This window comes from Lampris incognitus, chromosome 6 (genome assembly GCF_029633865.1).
Source record: "Lampris incognitus isolate fLamInc1 chromosome 6, fLamInc1.hap2, whole genome shotgun sequence".
Classification (NCBI taxonomy): Eukaryota; Metazoa; Chordata; class Actinopteri; order Lampriformes; family Lampridae; genus Lampris; species Lampris incognitus.
Window position 1 is genome coordinate 47,269,275 of NC_079216.1, and position 20,402 is coordinate 47,289,676.

A 20,402-nucleotide genomic window follows, 5' to 3' on the forward strand; every position below is an offset into this window, starting at 1 on the left:
CCCCACTGCCGCCTCGAAACTCTGCTGTAGTCAGTTGTCCCTGTTCACTTCAGCAATCCCTGAGGTGTAACATCAAGCTATTCTCTTTTTCCACTAATAACCCTCCACTTTTTCTCTTCATCATTCTAGCATGAAATTGGCTATTAGATGGCTCTCGTGGACAGACAGGGACGTACCATTTGCAACGGCCTCGTGCACTGAAAATGTTTGCTGGAAGATGCAGAAAATATGAATGACTAAGGATTAAAGATGTCTGCCCACGATCATGAAGAGGGCACATGTATGCGCACATGCACATGTGTATACACATTGAAAATAGAGAGAGAAAGAGAGAGAGAGAGAGAGAGAGAGAGAGAGAGAGAGAGAGAGAGAGAGAGAGAGAGAGAGAGAGAGAGAGAGAGAGAGAGCGAGAGAGAGAGAGAGAATAGACAGACAGACAGACAGAGGGGCAGACACACACACAAACACACACACACACACTCACAAAACAGACAGACTGAAGCACACACAACACAGACAGACAGACAGACACACACACACACACACACACACACACACACACACACACACACAACACAGACAGACAGACAGACAGATACACAATACAGACAGACAGACAGACAGAGAAACACGCAACAGACAGACACACGCACACACACACAACACAGACAGACAGAGAGACACACAACACAGACAGACAGACAGAGGGGCACACACACACACACATACACACACACACACAAAACAGACAGACAGAAGCACACACAACACAGACACACACAACACAACAGACACACACACACACAGACAGACGGACAGACACACACACACACACACAACACAGACAGACAGATACACAATACAGACAGACAGACAGAGAAACACGCAACAGACAGACACACGCACACACACACACAACACAGACAGACAGAGAGACACACAACACAGACAGACAGACAGACAGACAGAGGGGCACACACACACACACACACACACAAAACAGACAGACAGAAAAACACACAACACAGACACACACAACACAACAGACACACACACACATACAGACGGACAGACACACACACACACACACACACACACAACACAGACAGACAGATACACAATACAGACAGACAGACAGACAGACAGAAACACGCAACACAGACAGACAGACAGACACGCACACACACACACAACAAAGACAGACAGACAGACAGACAGACAGACAGACAGACATACATACAGAGAGACACGCAATACAGAGAGCGAGCGAGCAGTAGACATCCTCATGTGATATGTTTAAAACCTTACAAAGGCTTTGAATCGCCGCTGAGGCATGTTAATGGGGAAATTTGGTCCTTTCAGCTTGATTACTCTAAAGCCATCACTGACCCCTCTGTGGTGATTACCACGAGTCTATGCAGACGATGACCTAAGCACAGTCCTGTTAACACAGTCAAATTGCAGGTCCCTGTTTGTGCTGCTACGTGCCAGTTATCTAGTCATAAACGGACAACAGGAGGGCAAATCATCCATGTGAACTTGCCTGATTAGAAATCATGTTCTGTGTCATCGCAATCAAATTCCATCTTTCACAGCTCACTCTCGGTATAGTTATTTCCCAGGTATAGGCTGAAATGCCAGAAAGATGAAGGATGATGGAGGAAAAAAAAAAGTGAGAACATTGGACCATTGACAGGGGGAATGACTGTGAAGGAGCTGGAACCAGAGAAAACAAAACGAATAAAACAAAAAGAAAATCTCCCTGCTCCTTTCACATTACAAGGTACAAAGAACATCAGAGATGAGAGAGTAATATGAATTGCTCATTTTCAAATAGCTTGTCTTGTCTCTAAATTCTCTGCCCACAACCGTTTAACTGTTTTGCTGCATTAATTGAGTCGACAAAATGTCAACATGACGTCTAAATTAAGCCTCCACTGATGGCTGATGTTGACGTGATAACTACCACATGTGAAGTGGGACTTTGCACTCGATTTCTACATTCTCCACCATTGCTGTACTAAAGAATAATGGACTGATCCTAAGCCCTGTCTTTTTATTCTAATCACAGCTGGCTCATCTGCTCATTTGTTCATCTTTCCTGAGCATTGTGTGCCCAACCTGCACTTGTCAATGAGGGCACAGTAGATCCAAGTCAGTTAAAAGATATAGCCTGGGAAACATGTAAGAGGGACGTCTGATATCCTGATCCCTTTATTTTTTTAATCCATTTCCAAAGCCAAAAATAAATTTGCAAAAATGTACTATAACAGCTATGTGTCACAGGGCTTGTTGGCACACTTGAATGTTGGACTCATTTTGGCAAAATTTTGCCCAGCTATTAACATTCAAAATACCCTATTCTGTATTTGGTGCTGTGACTAAATATAGTCCTGCTGCAGGATCCAAGCTAGGATTTTCACCAGTGTAGGCGGCATTGGGGCTAGATTAGTCCTCACACCATACTTGGAGTGGGTTGCAGCTCTAAAACTGAAATCAGCTTTTCCCTACCAACTCCTTACCCAGCAGTATAAGAGTAATATTGAATGTTGTTGCCATCATTTTCAGCCTCAATCGACAACTGATGGGAAAGTTTTTTTTTTTATGTGAGCAGGATAACATGCCCACATCCCCCCCCCCTTCATTGTGCTGTTGTTAGTGAGCTATCAATTACATTTTTGCATTTATATTATCCTTTAGGGGCATACTGAAGGCTGTCCTGTCAGCCTCTTTGGGGAAAAAAATCATTCATATACTTTTATATCTTGTTAGTATCCTTTAAAGAGATACTGAAGGCACTTCCTGTCGGTCTCATGAGTAAAGGTTTCCCGACCTTGGTAACTTGTGGTAGCCATCTCAGTGGTTTGGGCATTGCTGTAATTGAGGGTAGCACAATGATTCAGGCTCTGACCAATTGTCAAACCTCAGATCCAGGAGGAACAATGCAGATTCTGTCCTGGCCGTGGAACAATGGACCAACTCTATCCTTGCGGAAGTGCTGAGGGGGGCATGGGAGTTTGACCAGCCAGTCTAAATTTGTTTTGTGGACTTGGAGAAGGCTTACGACCGTGTACCCCAGGGCACTCTGTGGGGGGTACTGCGGGAGAATGGGGTACCGGGGTAGTTGTTACAAGCCATCCGGTCCTTGTATAACCAAAGTAAGAGCTGTGTCTGCATTCTTGGCACAAAGTCAAACACATTTTCAGTGGGTGTCGAGCTCCGCCAAGGTTGTCCCTTGTCTCCGATTCTGTTTGTGATATTCATGGGCAGGATCTCAAGGTGCAACCAAGGGAGGAGTGTGTCCATTTTGGGAACCTCAGAATTGCATCTCTGCTCTTCGCAGATGATGTGGTTTTGTTGGCTTCATCAAAACGCGACCTCTGGCGCACACTGGGGCGGTTTGCAGCTGAGTGTGAAATGGCTGGGATGAGAGTCAGCACCTCCAAGTCTGAGGCCATGGTTCTCTACCAGAAAATGGTGGATTGCTCCCTCCAGGTTAGGGATGAGTTGCTGCCCCAAGTGAAGGAGTTCAAGTATCTCGGGGTCCTGTTCATGAGTGAGGGTAGGATGGAGTGGGAGATTGACAGATGGATTGGTGCAGCATCAGCAGTAATGTGGATGTTGTACCGGACCGTTGTGGTGAAGAGGGAGCTGAGCTGGAAGGCAAAGCTCTCAATTTACTAGTCAATCTTCATTCCAAACCTCACCTATCGTCATGAGCTTTGGGTACTGACCGAAAGGGTGAGATCGTGGATACAAGCGGCTGAAATTAATTTTCTCCGTAGGGTGTCTGGGCTCAGCCTTAGAGATAGGGTGAGGAGCTCGGCCATCTGGACGGAGCTTGGAGTAGAGCCGCTGCTCCTTCACATCGAAAGGAGCCAATTAAGATGGTTCGGGCATCTAATTAGGATGCCTCCTGGGTGTCTTCCTTTGGAGGTTTACTGGGCACGGCCAACTGGGAGGAGACCCCGGGGTAGACCCAGAACACGCTGGAGGGACTATATGTCCAATCTGGCCTGGGAATGCCTTGGGATCCCCCATGAGGAGCTGGAGGGCGTTGCTAGGGAGAGTGACATCACGAGTGCCCTACTTAGCTTGCTGCCACCGTGACCCGACCCTGGAAAAGCGGCTGAAGATGAGATGAGATGAGACAATGATTGAGATAGCAATGAAAGGTGATCCCTCTCAATCAAACTTCAGGAGCATATTCAAGGATCTAAAAATAAGCTTAGCTGAAATTATCCATCAAACTCCCTTTGTGTTAGTTACTTGGGCTGTTCTCATTTTGTGCTCGGGCAGATGTGTAGTTAGTATATTTTTCAGCTTGCCCAAACTAAATCTAGATAGTTAGAGGTGTAATGAGGCCGCAGCCTCCTAAATATCTCATCCCCATCCAACTCTCAGCATCCCCTCTCCTTTCAAATTTTACCTACAGGCTACTTGCTTGGATTCCTTCTCCTTCAACCTAGGGAATAAACCCAGTACAATTGAATAGTAAGTTAACAGAGGTAGTGAATCTGCAAGAGTTTGGAAACAGTTGAAGTCAAGAGTACACTTGAAGTAATAATTAATCTTCAACACAAACATGTTGTTCTTTTTTTGCATAGCATTGCTAGGAGGGGATATTGTTAACAATTGCAGATTTGAGTTATAGTTTGAGTTAGTAAACATGGACTGATCTCACTATTTTCTGTTTATCATTTCTGTTTCATTTCATTCATACAGCTTACAAATCCATCTCCAAGTTTCCTCAGGATAATGTTGAATTCCACAGTAAATCAGGAATCAGGGACACTTTGTCATTTCATTTCCCCCAGCCCACATCAGTGCAACACAAAGACAAAAAAAATAAAATAAAATAAACACATATGCAAAACTTACAAGAACTACAAGACCATACATATACAAACTAACACATATATCCAAACTAAACAAAAAATAATCAATGTCTAAGGGAACAAACACCAGCCAGGATGACTGTCGGAACTGCTGGTCTGCATTGGGCTAGCAGTTAGCTTAGCTTGCCCCGCTTCCACGTCCTGTCAGAATGCCCTCGGTGTTTCCTCTTCGGGCACAGCTCCAGGCAGGGCCATGGTCCTTGGGCCCACTGGACGAAGCAGACCAAGCTTCGTCAGCCGAGCCAATGCCAGTTGTCTCAACCAGACACCCCCGACACACCTCACCGCACTCCACATGATGACATCAAAAACACCACAGTCAACGCCAGGCGAGGCTGCCAGTCCACCCTGGGTGTTATCGGAACTGCCAGTCTGCATGGGCTAGCACTTAGCTTAGTCTTCCGCATCCTGTCAGACTGCTCTTGGTGTTTCCTCCTCAGGCACAGCTCTGGGCAGGGCCATGGTCCCTGGGCCCACAGGATGCAGCAGATCAAGCTCTCCCAGCCGATCCTGTGCCAGCGCTCCCAGCCATCAAACAAAGACAAAACTTAGATGCAGATGTGGACAAAGACACTGCATGGACGGTACGGGGTGAGGCCGCTGTAAATGGGAATTTGCGCCACCATCTTCCCACACCAGAAGCGGAAGTAATATGTATAGGTATATATGTATATTGAGGACTCTATTTTATCTTTTTTTTTTTTTGAAGTTTGGCTTCAATGCAAGCTCAAACACAACCACTGGTGCAATTAGGGGTATCCAATGTATTTTTGTAATTTGTTGACCACCAGAGGTGCAAGAGCATCCCTCGTGCAGTTGAAAAAGGGGTTGGATTAGAATGAATACATTATTAGCAGGTGGAGTTGGGGCGAGCTTCGACTTGACCAACCAAATCAGCTCCTCTCAAACCCTTTAAAGAATGTGCTATGGAGCAGCGTATACTGTCATTTTTGTGATCAATGAAGAACGAAGGAAACCAGAACCAGAAGTCCGGCAGTGGTATGAGTGTCTATCCAATTATACATACTCCATTCTCATAGATTGTGACAAAACAAAATATGGGTAATTTGAAGAAGCATGCAAGAAGGTCAATATCCAGCAGCCTGGCTGACTTGACTTACAAATCGCCTTCAGTGTTCTCACATTGTACACAAGCCTGTAGAGACTGACAATGGACACAAAAGTTTGGTCTGGAGTCTGACACGGAACTGGACTTTCATTCCCGTGACTCAGTAAAGAAAAAAAATTTCTCCCACTGGTTTTGCTCACAGAATGGATAATAGAATTGTCTCGCCTCATGGGAATTCTGCAGGATTCCCGACCAGATGTCAGGCTCCAGTATTGACAGTTTGTACTCATGGATAGGACCAATTTATTTATTTATTTATTTTTATTTTTTTTACATGATGATGCTGGTCGCGTGGCTTAGATCCTGGGCTGTTCTGATGGTGTCTGGACACTGCTTGGCATCCTTCACATCATATTCTTCATAAAGTTTACAAGTCCATTATAATTCTGTTTATCCTCTTTCAATTTTGTATTCTGTAAATTGTGTAAACACAACATCCATTGCATGTTGTCCGTCTTGGGAGAGAGATCCCTCCTCTGTTGCTCTCCCTGAGGTTTCTGCCCATTTTTTCCTCCCTGTTAAAGGTTTTTTTTTAGGGAGTTGTTTCTTATCCGATGAAAGGGTGTAAGGACAGGATGTCATGTTGCTGAAAAGCCCACTGAGGCAAATTTGTAATTTGTGATATTACAAATAAAATTGACTTGACTTGACTTGACTTGACTTGACTTGACTTGACTTGACTTGACTTGACTTGACCAGACAGACATTCACTTTGTCAAATTAGGTTGGATTTTCCATGTGTCAAGATGAGCACAAACTTTCTTTGATTCACATCAAATTTGACAAGCATGTAACATGTTTTTCTGATTATCTTATCCAGAACATTGCATTCAGTTAGTTTTTGCTATTGGTTTAGTGATTTATTTAAGATTCAAGTGGGGTAAAAGGCACAGATGAACATCCATCAGCACACATTTGGATAGGTGTTCCTGTTCGTCTTCACCTAGAGTGCATGCAAAAACAGCTCTCTGCACTTGTGTCTACACTCAAACATGGTCTGAGCCAGCAGAGATATAAGTGCAATTGCAACCTAAAATGGACTCTGTAATTGTGGTTTTCCAACAGGTCTGCATTAACACACCCAGCCCGTTCTACTCCACCCATCTCGGTGCTGGCGGGTTCTTTTTGAGCCACGTAATTACCAAACAGACGCAAGCAGGAAAATGTCACCTGCGTTTGCATCTATGCCAGCCCTGTACCAGCACAAAAATAGAGCCCATAATATTAATCATAGCTGTTTTGGCCTGAAAGGGCACCATATAGGTCAAATGATATAATCAAATCAATAAAAACGTATGCAGTCTATTGATTCTTGACTAAATCCTTGGCTTGTTTGTGTCACAAATGTCACCTTACTGGTGAACTTATGTCAGCCTTTCTTTCTGTGAATAGCTTGATACTTGGGGAGTGCGTGGAGCAGTGACCGAGGACATGTGGCAAGAGAGATGTCTGACAAACCTCGAGCACTAACCTGTCAAGAGTAAGCACAGCTCGCAACTCCAGTGTCTCTACCCGGCCTGCACCAGCCAAAAGTGGGAGTAAAAACAAACGCATTTACCATTCTCCTTAGAAAGTAGGTCAGTACAATTATGCATATTTAGTACCCTTCCAAGTATGCTGTGTATACAAACAAAAGTTAGCAACAGTTAAATGGCAAGTCATTGTTATATGGGTGATTTTGCAAGATGAGTAAAACGTCCATATTTAAAAATCATGTTTTCAAAAACGTTTTCTGATCCAGTAAGTGGGGGCACAAAGCATGCTCTCGTCTCAGAGGTAGTATTTAGACTTTCCATTACTATTCTCATGTTGTCAGAGTGGGCAGTGTTCCCTATCTTTATTAGGGAAGCCTACAATATGAATATGTCTCACAAGCTACCTCAGGAAAGAACTGGACACTCAGGAAAGGATGTTGATAATAAATGGTAATGCCTGGAACCATAGCCACTGCTACTTCCTAACTGTTAACAGTGGTGTTTTTATTATATCATTAGATTAAAGTTTCACTAACGAATTTCTTTCTGACCGAAATTCTGCATTGGTTTGAATTTGACCTGTTTCTTTTTAAAGGGATCAAGATTTTTCTTTGCATGCACAATGTTAAAACACATGGAGATCACTCAAATGCAGTTGCCCTACATTAGAATGTTTTCTCTTTTTTTTTTATATGTTAAATTTGTTAGAAGCATTGGTACACACAATGTCTCCTACATACAGCATGCATGCCAGGTCAGGGTAAGTGGACACAAAACATATAAAGATTAATTACATCAATGGCTTGAATGAATGACTGAATGCTTCCCGAAAAATGCATACTTACCCATCCAATCCATTTAAATTGAACAAATGTACCATTTTTCAATGATGAACACAATGCAATTGGCCAAAATTGTGTAGGCCAAAATGACATATTACAAAATGGTATTTTTTTGGTGGTGAAGTTTTGCTGGCCATCGATGTTTTTTTTTCCAGGTAGTTTATCTATATTCTCTTGGTTATTGAATCATGATTCCATTCTAATAAGCTGACAACTTTGTGTTGTGTGCCCCAGACAGCACAAAAGACTCACACTCACACTCTCTCTCTCTCTCTCTCTCTCTCTCTCTCTCTCTCTCTCTCTCTCTCTCTCTCTCTCTCTCTCCCTCTCTCTTGATCACCTGATGATTACTTATAGCATGAAACAGGCTTGTACTGTCTCATCAAGAATTTACTTGAATCACTGGATTATTTTGTCCCATATTTGTTGAGCACTTTTCCTACAGTTGAGTGTTTCTTTTAATAAAGTTATTTATATATACTATATATAGAGAGCGATTTTTTTCCACAAACCATAATGGTGTAGATAAAAGTGCTCAGCAAATAAGGAGCAGAATATTAAAGAATATTATCCTAATATACATCATATGTCATGTTGTTACATGTCTCTGCCAATTGTGCAGTAATCCACATCTAATTGATATGCATGAGTAGCAAGAGGGCTGAAATAACAATAAAATCCTTCCATACAGCTAACCAAACTCCGACAGGAAAATGCATTCTACCACCACTATAGGCCTTGACCTTTACCAAAATTTACCACCTGAGAAATCACAACCTGGGGGTGAAATTTAGCATCATGCAGTAGTGGATGGAAGAGTGGATGGATAGTCTTAGCATCAGCAGGTTCCATGTCCTGCATGCTGGATCCTCAGCAGCACCTCCATCTGTTCCTTTCATAATGCAATTTTCCCTTAATTTCCTAATGTTCCTCTAATCACCAGGCCGGGTGCAGGAGGGCTAATAGAGGGGTCACAAGTTGAAGTCTGTCCCGAGGAATGGATTTAATGGGAATGCAAACTGCATTATAAGGCACATCTGCCTCCCTTGCAGCAAGCCAACTTAATGGCTGTTATAAATTTGATCCTGTGAGATATGTAGATCTGGCTGATATTTCCAGGGACGTCCTGCATGTATAGCATGTTAGCTGAAGTGCAAAGCCCAAATATAACAGTCCCAAAGGACTATGCATGCACTTTGCCTGACATCTCAAAAAAATCTTACAATCACAGAGATATGAAATATCAGTCAACACGAAAGTGTGATCTACGATATTCTCAATACATCTGGTGTCTCAATACATTTGGTGTCTCAAAATACAGAAGCACAATTAGCAAAGGTTAGTATTTTTTTAAGCGCAGGGATCGTTTGCAAATAAATAATACGTTCAAGAATCACATAACTCAAAAAAGGATTTTTTTTCTATACAATTACCCGAACTACAGCATCAGCTGTAATTTAAACAGGAAAGCAAAGTGACCCCAATATAAAAACCGAAGGTCATATAGTTTATTTCCAACTGTGTTATAGTCCTGCAAATTATCCAAACCCATGATTTATTTGCCCCCTATATTTTAGATCCAGAACATATAATATGGGTATCTTGTATTTTGTATTCATTCCTTGCCATCTCCAAATTTCCAAGAAAGAAAGAAAAAAGTTTGCCTTAGATATGCTTATGTATGCTGGATTTTAGATCAATGGCATAAAGCCCTGGAAGAAAAGCGATGGGAAAAACATCCGCTGTGAGGAACTGAAAGAAGCAACCAGGCGCTGGCATCTGTTTATTTTCACTCTCGTCTAAAACTTCCTCCGCTTTTGAGTAAAGGACCTTGTGGCCAGGCACAGACAGAAAATATTTATTGGATATGTTCTCACTCTAAAGTCTTTGCCCTGGTTGCATGTTTGTCTGTTTAGAAATCTTTATTATCCCTTTTGAAGTGTTTGGTAGACTTATATCTTTATTTTCATGCTGACATCTAACTGTAAAGAACGATTATATATTTATTGCTTAAACATATCATGAGGTATAATTACAACAGTATGACAGTAATGAGCAGTCCTGTATAAAAAAATGTTGCGAATCAAAAATGGTTTGTCCATAACCGCTCTCGCTTTTTAAGGTCAATTTTTACAATCCATTTTACCCTTAAGCCTTAGTCTGTTGTGGGTGAGTTAAGAAAAGCCTGTTTATGCATTTCAGAGGGAAACAGGTCATGGGATGGAAGCTATGAGAGGTGTGATGTAGTGCATATCAGGTTGCATAGTGCATACCATATTGGGGAGATTCGTTTGGCTTATGCCATGTTAAAAACTACACCCCAATGTTGCATGATCCTTTGGTGATAGTGGATCCAATGTAGTCACCCAACAATATGTCTCAGTGATAGTTTGTCCTCCCATGCATCCCTACACATTCACAATTTAATGTGTTTTCTTGTTCCCCTCCCCCTTTTTTCTCCCCAATTGTGTCTGGCCAATTACCCCACTCTTCCGAGCCATCCCGGTCGCTGCTACACCCCCTCTGCAGAACCGGGGAGGGCTGCAGACTACCACATGCCTCCCCCGATACATGTGGAGTCGCCAGACGCTTCTTTTCACCTGACAGTGAGGCGTTTTGCCAGGGGGACGTACCGCGTGGGAGGATCACGCTACCCCCCCCAGTTCACCCTCCCCCCAAACAGGTGCCCCGACCGACCGCAGGAGGCGCTAGCGCAGCAACCAGGACACATACCCTCATCCGGCTTCCCACCCGCAGACACGGCCAGTTGTGTCTGTAGGGACACCCGACACGGGGATTCGAACTGGCGATCCCCATGTTGGTAGGCAACGGAAAATACTGCTATGCTACCTGGATGCCCTAATGGGTTTATTTTGTACGTGTGATTTCATTTTCCCCATTTCTTTATACTGCTTCCTGTGACAGAATTATCTCAAATTCAAAAAAGCTGAATCAAATGTATCAGAAGGCTTTTAAACGTTTTATGGAAAAGACAGTCATGCCTTTTTAGCCATCATTATAATATTTATCAACCACTGATTGAATAGGGAACACAACATAATAACTGATTACAACTAAGAGAAGGCCAACTCTCAAACGTGATCTAGAGCTTTGATTTAGAGTTCGTCTAATCTGCTAGTTATGCATTTAGTAGCCAACACTATAGTAAATACTAATGCTAGATATTATCAAACATGCTGACTAATAAATCTCCATTGGCTTTTGAAGTACAGTGCGCAGTGTTAAATCTGTGCGTTCATTACATATAACAATATGCTGCAAAAGTGTAGTCTTACACCATGTTAGATTGACTTCAAATGTTGATGTGAAAAACAGCACCTATTTTCGATTAAATTTTGTATTTTACAACGTCACTTTTCCCAGAAAAGATGTGCAGCTGCTGCACAATGTTTGTTTGGGGTACAGTGCCAACGGTTGCTTTGCAGACCCCAGGCTCTCTGAATTGAAGAACTCCAGCTGAGTGGAAGAAGTTGCAAACAGCAGGGGTCAATTCAATGTCTAAGTAGGCCCCCTTGCCATGTTATAATGTACTTTCAGAAAGTAACTCTGCTGTTCTGAGTGTTTCCACCTGTGAGGAAGCTCTTACCTTTTTTTTCAAGCTCAGTGATCCACAGTAGATGTTCACTGAGAATCGGGTGAAACATCTGTCTTCAAGGCAGTTATGTCAGCTGAAGAAAATCTGGGAGGTAAAGAGACAAAAGATGATTTTTGTGCTAAATATATTTTACCTACTTACAAAAAGGGACAATGTACATCAATCAACATTCAAACAAATGTAAATGTACCCAAGTTAGCTAAAAGGCTAGTTTTCATCAGCATTTTATGTCTTAGGGGCTAATTTCTATAATGGCATTCCAAAAATCATATAAAATAGATGTTAAACTGTACATTTCACAACATATTTTGCATAGTCAAAACATCAAATAAAAAAAATGCATTCATTAGAGAGTTCACTGGGGTCACCGGTATGGAATTTCTCTCACAACCTGGAGCATCAAATGTGAGTCACTAATTTACATTTCAAATTGGCTTTCATTTGCCTCTTTAATGTCTTAATGAAAACCCCACACTTAATGTCGATTGCCCTCCAATATGACCCCAACAAAGCATGGACAGGTTATGTTCCCATTGATTGTTCACACAGAATACAACACAACACAAATCTCAGGCGTAAATCCCTTGAGACAGTGTAGCAAAAAGAAGCTGTATATGTAAAGCAGCAACACAATCCAAGGATATCCTGGTACAGTCATGTTTTTAATTAATTTTCTTTTAGCTTTAAGCACAAACAGGACCTTTGCAAGCATCGTACATCTTGAGATGGGGACTCTGCATTTATTTAAAAGTGAGTTCATGACCTGTAAGATTTTCTGAGGAATATGCTTATAACAGCAAATGAATCACATTCTGTGTAACGTTGCAAGCTCAGGGCCCTGATTTCTATTTGTGGAACTTGGATGAAACTATTTCTCAGTAAGAAAGCTAGCATGCTGGATATCTTAACTCTGTTATGATACTTAACAGCATAAATCACCCACACTTTACAATATTTAACTAAGCAAATTTAGAGGGACTAAATCATATTTGTTGTGTTTATTTTCTGTGCTACCAAGCCACACTAAATTATAAATTGCAATCTACAGAAAAAGGCAAAAGGAAATATTTCACAGTATATGAATCAACTGTAGTATCAGGACACAGAATTAAAAAAAAAATCAGGTGAAAGAAGAGTTTTCTTGAATCCAAAAAGTGGCATGTCCTTCTAGATAATGCATAAAGAATGTAGATAATAACCTAATACACTCAACCATCTCATTGTATAGTAAGAATTCATCATATTGTAGTCCAGAAATGACACGTTGCCAAACTTCCTATGCTGAAGGACTGAAGAAAAGGCCAATGAATGGTTGAAATAATAAGAGTGCCTTGAACGTAGTAAGAATCATTTGCCCAAGAAACAAGTGTGTGTGGGTGAGTCAGGGGATGGGGGGGAAGAGGTTTGTTAGATGTAATGAATATGCTTAATATGAAACCACTAACAATGTAGAGGGAATAACAAATTCTCCTTTTGAAAAAGAACAAACTCATAGATGTTTGATTACTTTGTTGCCTGACCTTACTTCATGCTTCTTATTTCTCACATTTTCTGGGTGATGTGATGTGAATTTTAGGGGTACAGCACTAAACTCAGAGAGCAAAAACCTTTGAATGGGAATAAAAGATTTTGGTAGGATAAGATGGTGGTCTAAAACCCCTGCTGTGGATTGTTGTTCACTTCAGGCCGACCCCAAAATCTAAAGCTGCATTTTAATAGAATTCAGCACGACGTGCACCCTAGTGAAGTGCTACAAGATCAAGCTGGGGTCTTCTCAGAACTTGATTACTAATTCAAGAAGCCTGAAGTTATACTTCAGCTGCCGTCGATTCAGCATTACTGAGTGGAAAAGCTTATCAAAGTCCTTTTAAAGGTAACAGATGCTTAAAGTGAGATTCGTTTGTAGCTGAATATGTTATTAGTGTTTTGACGTAGCTCACATGCTGAAAGATATCCTTAAATCAAATTGGGAGCTTGATAAAACAAATATCCAAACTGAATATGCAAATGACAAACCAATCAAACCAATGCCTAATGCATGTACATCTCCAAATGACTTTTTTGCATTAGGGTATCTTCATCCTCAATTAAAAGATATTTGATGTGTCCCCCATATCTCTTCTGAAATTGCACACCATCTTTTCTTTTTTTTGCAAATAAGTTGTTCAGTATTTTGCCACAAGACAACTGGTAGCAGATACTCTGTGATATTACTATGCGACTGTACTACCATATATATTTGCAGGTAATGCAGCTGCATTGGGGCCCACAACAGTTTAGGGCCTGCACGATGGACCCTTCTTTATCTCGCCACTATCGTATCAGAGATCTCAAGCATTGAGTCTACGGTATATGATATGCTCAAAAATGTGCAAAGTGTGCTTGCACGTAATTATGGACAGGCGTGCTACTGCATAGCAAAATCTACACAGAAGAGTGAGCTAGCTGGCAAAGTGTCAAGACTTCATACAGCAAAAAACCTGGAGAGTGTGCCTATGATTTAAATAGAGCTTATTTGTAATTTATTTGACGAATAATCAACCTACACGCTTATTTGTGCACAGACATGAATAATGTCATTGTGCGCGCTGCCACCAATTGTTTTCATGTGTCAAGGTGCGCTGCGACCAATTATGTTTTCAATATGTGTCAAGGTGCACTGTCACAAATTATGCTTTAATATGTGTCAAGATGCACTGTTTTCAGTTCTGTTTTCATGTGTCAAGGTGCCCCGTCATCGATTTTTTTCATCTATTATGGTGCTCTGACACCAGCTTTTGTTAAGAAGGCAAGTCTAACATTATCTTGTCAAGTCAATCTATTTATATAGCCCAATATCACAAATTAAAAATTTGCCTCAGTGGGCTTTACAGCAATCCTGTGCTTAGACCCTCACATCAGATAAGGAATAACTCCCTTAAAAAAACAGACTAAAGGTCTGTTTTTTTCCAGACAGGGAGAAAAAAATAGGAAGAAACCTCAGGGAGAGCAACAGAGGAGGGATCTCCCTCCCAAGATGGACGGACGTGCAATGGATGTTGTGTGTACAGAATAAACACAATTTAGTGAATACAACACTAAAAGAGGTTAACAGTATTTTAATGAAAGTATATGATATATAAAGAATACAATGAGGACCATCACTGGGTGGCCTGTCCAGGGTGTCTCCCCGCATGCCACCCTATGACTGCTGGGATAGGATCCAGCATCCCTGTGACTCTGAAAGCAGGATAAGAGGTTTGGATAATGGATGGATGCATGGATGGATGAAGAGGAGGGTACCAAGCAGTGTCCAGATGCCACTGGAACAGCCTAGGACCTGAGTCACCTGACCACCATTACCAAGTAGTCCTTGCAGGAGGACAGACTACACATGCGCACAAGGGAGACTCACATCACACTGTTCACATACATGGGGGAAGAGACAGCAGAAGACATCAAGCAAAGAGAGAGAAAATATACATATGAGAGAAGAGAGCAGTTGCAAATCTACATAAGACGAGGTTTTTCACTTTGATTTCACACAAGAGCCTTGTATTTTGAGAGCAGAGCACTCGAGATGGAATATAAAGTTTAAGGAGACCAGACAGGTATGATGGAGTGAGACCATTTAGGATTTTACAAGTCAGCAGAAGCACCTTGAAGTCTGATCTAAAATGGATAGAAAGCCAATGAAGGAAGGCAAGAATTGGTATATCCATCCATCCATCCATTATCTGAACTGCTTATTCTGCTTTCAGGGTCACTGGGATAATAGAGCCTATCCCAGCAATCATTGGGAGACACCCTGGACAGGCCACCAGGCCATCACACAGGGCTGACACACACACACACACACACACACACACACACACACACACACACACACACACACACACACACACACACACATATTCATACCTAGGGGACAATTTAGCAATGCCGATTCACCTGACCTGCACATCTTTGTACTATGGGTGGAAACCGGAGCACCCAGAAGAATCCCATGCAGACACGGGGAGAACATACAAACTCCACACAGAGGACGACCCGGGATGACCCCCAAGGTTGGACTACCCCGGGGCTCGAACCCAGTACCTTCTTGCTGTGAGGCGTCCGCACTAACCACTGCACCACCGCGCCCCCAAAATTGATATAATAGGGTCAAATTTTCTAGTTTTAGTTAGGATTCTAGCTGCAGCATTTTGAACCATCCGAATGCTTTTAGTAGTCATCGGCGGTTACTCAGGGTCAAGTATGATTGTCCCGGGTGGACACCTGCACGTGACAGCTTCTTACGTGGAGAGGCTGATGCACCTGCAGTGACCACATGGTCCTTGGCAAGGGGTGGCCAGAGTTCAATAGCATGGAGAACCAAGACGATTTGGGACCACCCTCTGTTGCAGCCTTCATCCGCCTTCACTGCTGTTGTGACCTGGGGACATATTTCCACTAGTTCCACCGTTGAGATCTTTGTTGGATTGTGCTTCATCTGGACCCTCCCTTCACTTTGGGTGACCTTACCAGGAGCCAAACTCCAGATGGCATAGCTCTTGGGATCACTGGTACATGCAAACCTCTGCACCACGACAAAATGGCGATCCAGGAGAAGTTTTAGCAATAGCATGTGGCGGATCTGAAACAGAACATTACAGTAATCAAATCTAGATGAAACAAATGCATGCATTAGAGTCTCTGGATCAACTATGGAGAGGAAAGACAAAATTTTAACTATGTTACATAAATGAAAAAGGTAGTTTTAAAGGCAGTCTTTGTGATTTGTTTCATGTGCGTATCAAAGGAAAGGCTGAACTTTGTGAAATCACAGAGTTGTCGATTTTTATTGTTTCTTGATCAAATTGGTGTCTGTGTCTAGCAGGGCCAACAACCAACATCTCAGTTTTATCTGAATTTAAAAGCAGGACATTTAATGCAAACATGGCTCCACTTCCTGGAACATTCTAAGCAGTGCCTACGTCAGCACTCTGAACGTCTGTCTTAAAGGAGCAGCAGCCCCTGGTGAATCTATCGTTATTTGTGTATCACCACAATGTCAACACCAATAATATGAAAAACGGGTATATACAAAAACAAAGTGGCAGGAATAGAATGCCTTATCAAAGAAATTACCATTTAGTCATTTTAACTTATTTAAGACATTACTGAGAGTCCGTTACAATGCAGAAGACACAAAGAAATGGAAACAGATGATCCGCTGTGGCGACCCCGTAACGGGAGCAGCCGAAAGTAGTAATAGTTCCTTAGTAGTAGTATTAGTAGTTCCTTATCCGATGCGAGGGTTAGGACAGGGTGCTGTGTTGCTGTAAAGCCCGTTGAGGCGAATTTGTAATTTGTGATATTGGGCTATGCAAGTAAAATTGACTTGACTTTAATTCAAAACAGTAATTCTCACCATTGCACCAGAAAATCAGAATCATGTTAAAAAGCTGACTCGACATGTTTCTTCAACTGAGCAATTTTTGCTAAAATCAGACCTGCCATGTCATTTGAGGACACAGAGAAAGTTATACATGCATTTGTAATGTCACTCTTGGTCTACTACAGTGCACTACCTGCTTTTGTCAGGCAGCTATATAACTCGACTCCTGCTGGTCCAAAATGCTGCAGTTCATCTTCTAACCAGGACAGTTGCACATTACCCTGGTTTTTTAGCTTCTCACTGCTGGCTTCCAAGAAACTTTGGAAATCATTTAAATAATATTTCTGTTACACAGAATGTATTACATGGCTAGGCTGCAGAGTATATTTTGTAAATTTTGTGCCACTGGAACTCACTGAGAATAATGAGGTCCTCATATATAGAGCTTTTAGTCATCCTTTGGGTTAGGCTAAAGGCTTAAACTTAACATAATTTAGTTTTAAGCTCAGCCATCTCAAATGTACTGCCCCTAAATTGTGAATTAAACTTTCCCTTTTCACCAGACAATCTGAATCAGTGGCCATTTTTCAAAAAATGACTCAAGGCCCACCATGTAAATTTTTTGCCTTTCTGTTTTGTTTTTTCGTTTGTTTGTTTTGCATCCTCAATTTTAAATCTTATTCAGTTTCATTAACAGTTTGTGTCATATTGACTGCCCCGTGTTAATATTTATTATTTGAGGAGCTAGTGTTTTAGTACCAAACTAAGCACTTGGGAAGGTCGATTTAAATAGGGCTATATAAATTGAAGGTTTACTTCTTTATACACGAAGCCAGAAAGCTAATTTCACAATACATTAAACATGGACAAAAGCGTTGCACATACTGTGCAATACTGCTCACTTTTTCTATCACTATTAAGGTGTCAACGAACATTCTATCAATCTAAACATTATTCTCTACTCACTCTTGAAGTCACCTATATATAGGTGGTGATTTGATATTCTGAACACACTTCAATAGTTATGCCACAACACCACGAGACAGTGGTGTGGATCACTGTGTGGAAGTTTAGTGAAATATTGCTGTGCTTAAATCCCCTGAAAACTTGGTTTCAAATATCATAAATGCCTATACGATGTTAATGTTATTAAAGTTAAGACTCTCGGGATGTCCGGGTAGCATATTCTGTTCCCTACCAGCACGGGGATCGCCGGTTCGAATCCCCGTATTACCTCCGGCTTGGTCAGGGGTCCCTACAGACACAACTGGCCATGTCTGTGGGTGGGAAGCCGGATGTGGGTATGTGTCGTGGTCGCTGCACTAGCTCCTCCTCTGTTCGGTCAGGGCGCCTGTTCGAGGTGGAGGGGGAACTAGGGGGAATAGCGTGGTCCTCCCATGCACTACGTCCCCCTGGCAAACTCCTCACTGTCAGGTGAAAAGAAGTGGCTAGTGACTCCACATGCATGAGGCATGTGGTAGTCTGCGGCCCTCCCCGGATCGGCAGAGGGGATGGAGTAGCAACCGGGGCGGCTTGGAAGAGTGGGGTAATTGGCCGGATACAATTGAGGAGAAAAAGGGGGAAAAATAATCCGCCTGACCAGGACTGTGTGGGTGTGGTCTTATCACATAATGACTGACAGTGGCGTCTCTCCAGCAATGTAAACAAACGACAAGGTCAGTTATTGCTCTGCTGACAATGGCAGCATCAGATAGTATCGGCATGTTGCAGACAACTTTGCTCTGCTCTAGCAGTCACTGATTGGTGAGTTACAAGCCTGAAACTACATGGCAGCTATGCTTACATTAACTACTATCTAAGAAACAAGATATAACAGACATTTCAGTGTTTTTGCAATGTGGCTGAACAGCCATTTTATGGACAGTCCAGTCTCATAGATAAAATGTTTGAATAAGATGTATTTGAAGGTTCCAGAATATGTTGACTGTCTTGATTGCCAGCATATTGATTAATGAGGATGTAACTGAGGACATCTGATCAGATCTTGTTTTGTTTTAACTCAGTTTTACAGTACACCCAACATTAATTTTAATGCTTAACGACCGGCTTCCCAGATCCTTACTCTGACCTAATACCAGGGGATATGGAGATACACAATATCGGTATACACTAAATGGACAGAAGTATTGGGACACACCTCTTAATCATTGAATTCAGGTGTTTCATTCAGACCCATTGCAGGTGTATAAAATCAAGCAGCTAGTCATGCAGTCTGCATTTACAAACATTTGTGAAAGAATGGGTCGTTCTGAAGAGCTCAGTGAATTCAAGCGTGGTACTGTCATAGGATGCCACCTTTGCAATAAGTCAGTTCGTGAAATTTATTCCCTGCTAGATAGTCCATGGTCAGCTGTAAGTGGTATTATTGAAAAGTGGAAGCATTTAGGAACAACAACTCAGCCACGAAGTGGCAGATCATGTAAAGTCACACAGCGGGGTCAACAAGTGCTGAGGCGCATAGTGCGTAAAAGTCGCCAACACTCTGTTGACTCAATAACTGCAGAGTTCCAAACTTCCTCTGGCATTAACATCGGCCCAAAAACCGTGCACCAGGAGCTTCATGGAAAGGGTTTCCATGGCCGAGCAGCTGCATGCAAGCCTTACATCACTAAGCACAATACCAAGCGTTGGATGGAGTGGTGTAAAGCACGCTGCCACTGGACTCTGGAGCAATAGAAACATGTTCTGTGGCGTGATGAATCACGCTTCTTTGTCTGGCAGTCTGATGGACGAGTCTGGGTTTGGTGGATGCCAGGAGAACATTACCTGCATGACTGCATTGTGCCAACTGTAAAGTTTGGTGGAGGAAGGATAATGATATGGGATTGTTTTTCAGGGATTGTGCTAGGCCCCTTAGTTCCAGTGAAGGGAAATCTTAATGCTTCAGCATACCAGAAACAGTTTGGGGAGGGCCCTTTTCTGTTCCAGCATGACTGTCCCTCAGTGCACAAAGCAAGGTCCATTAAGACATGGTTGGGTGAGTTTGGTGTGGAATAACTTGACTGGCCCGCACAGAGCCCTGACCTCAACCCCATCAAACACCTTTGGGATGAACTAGAATG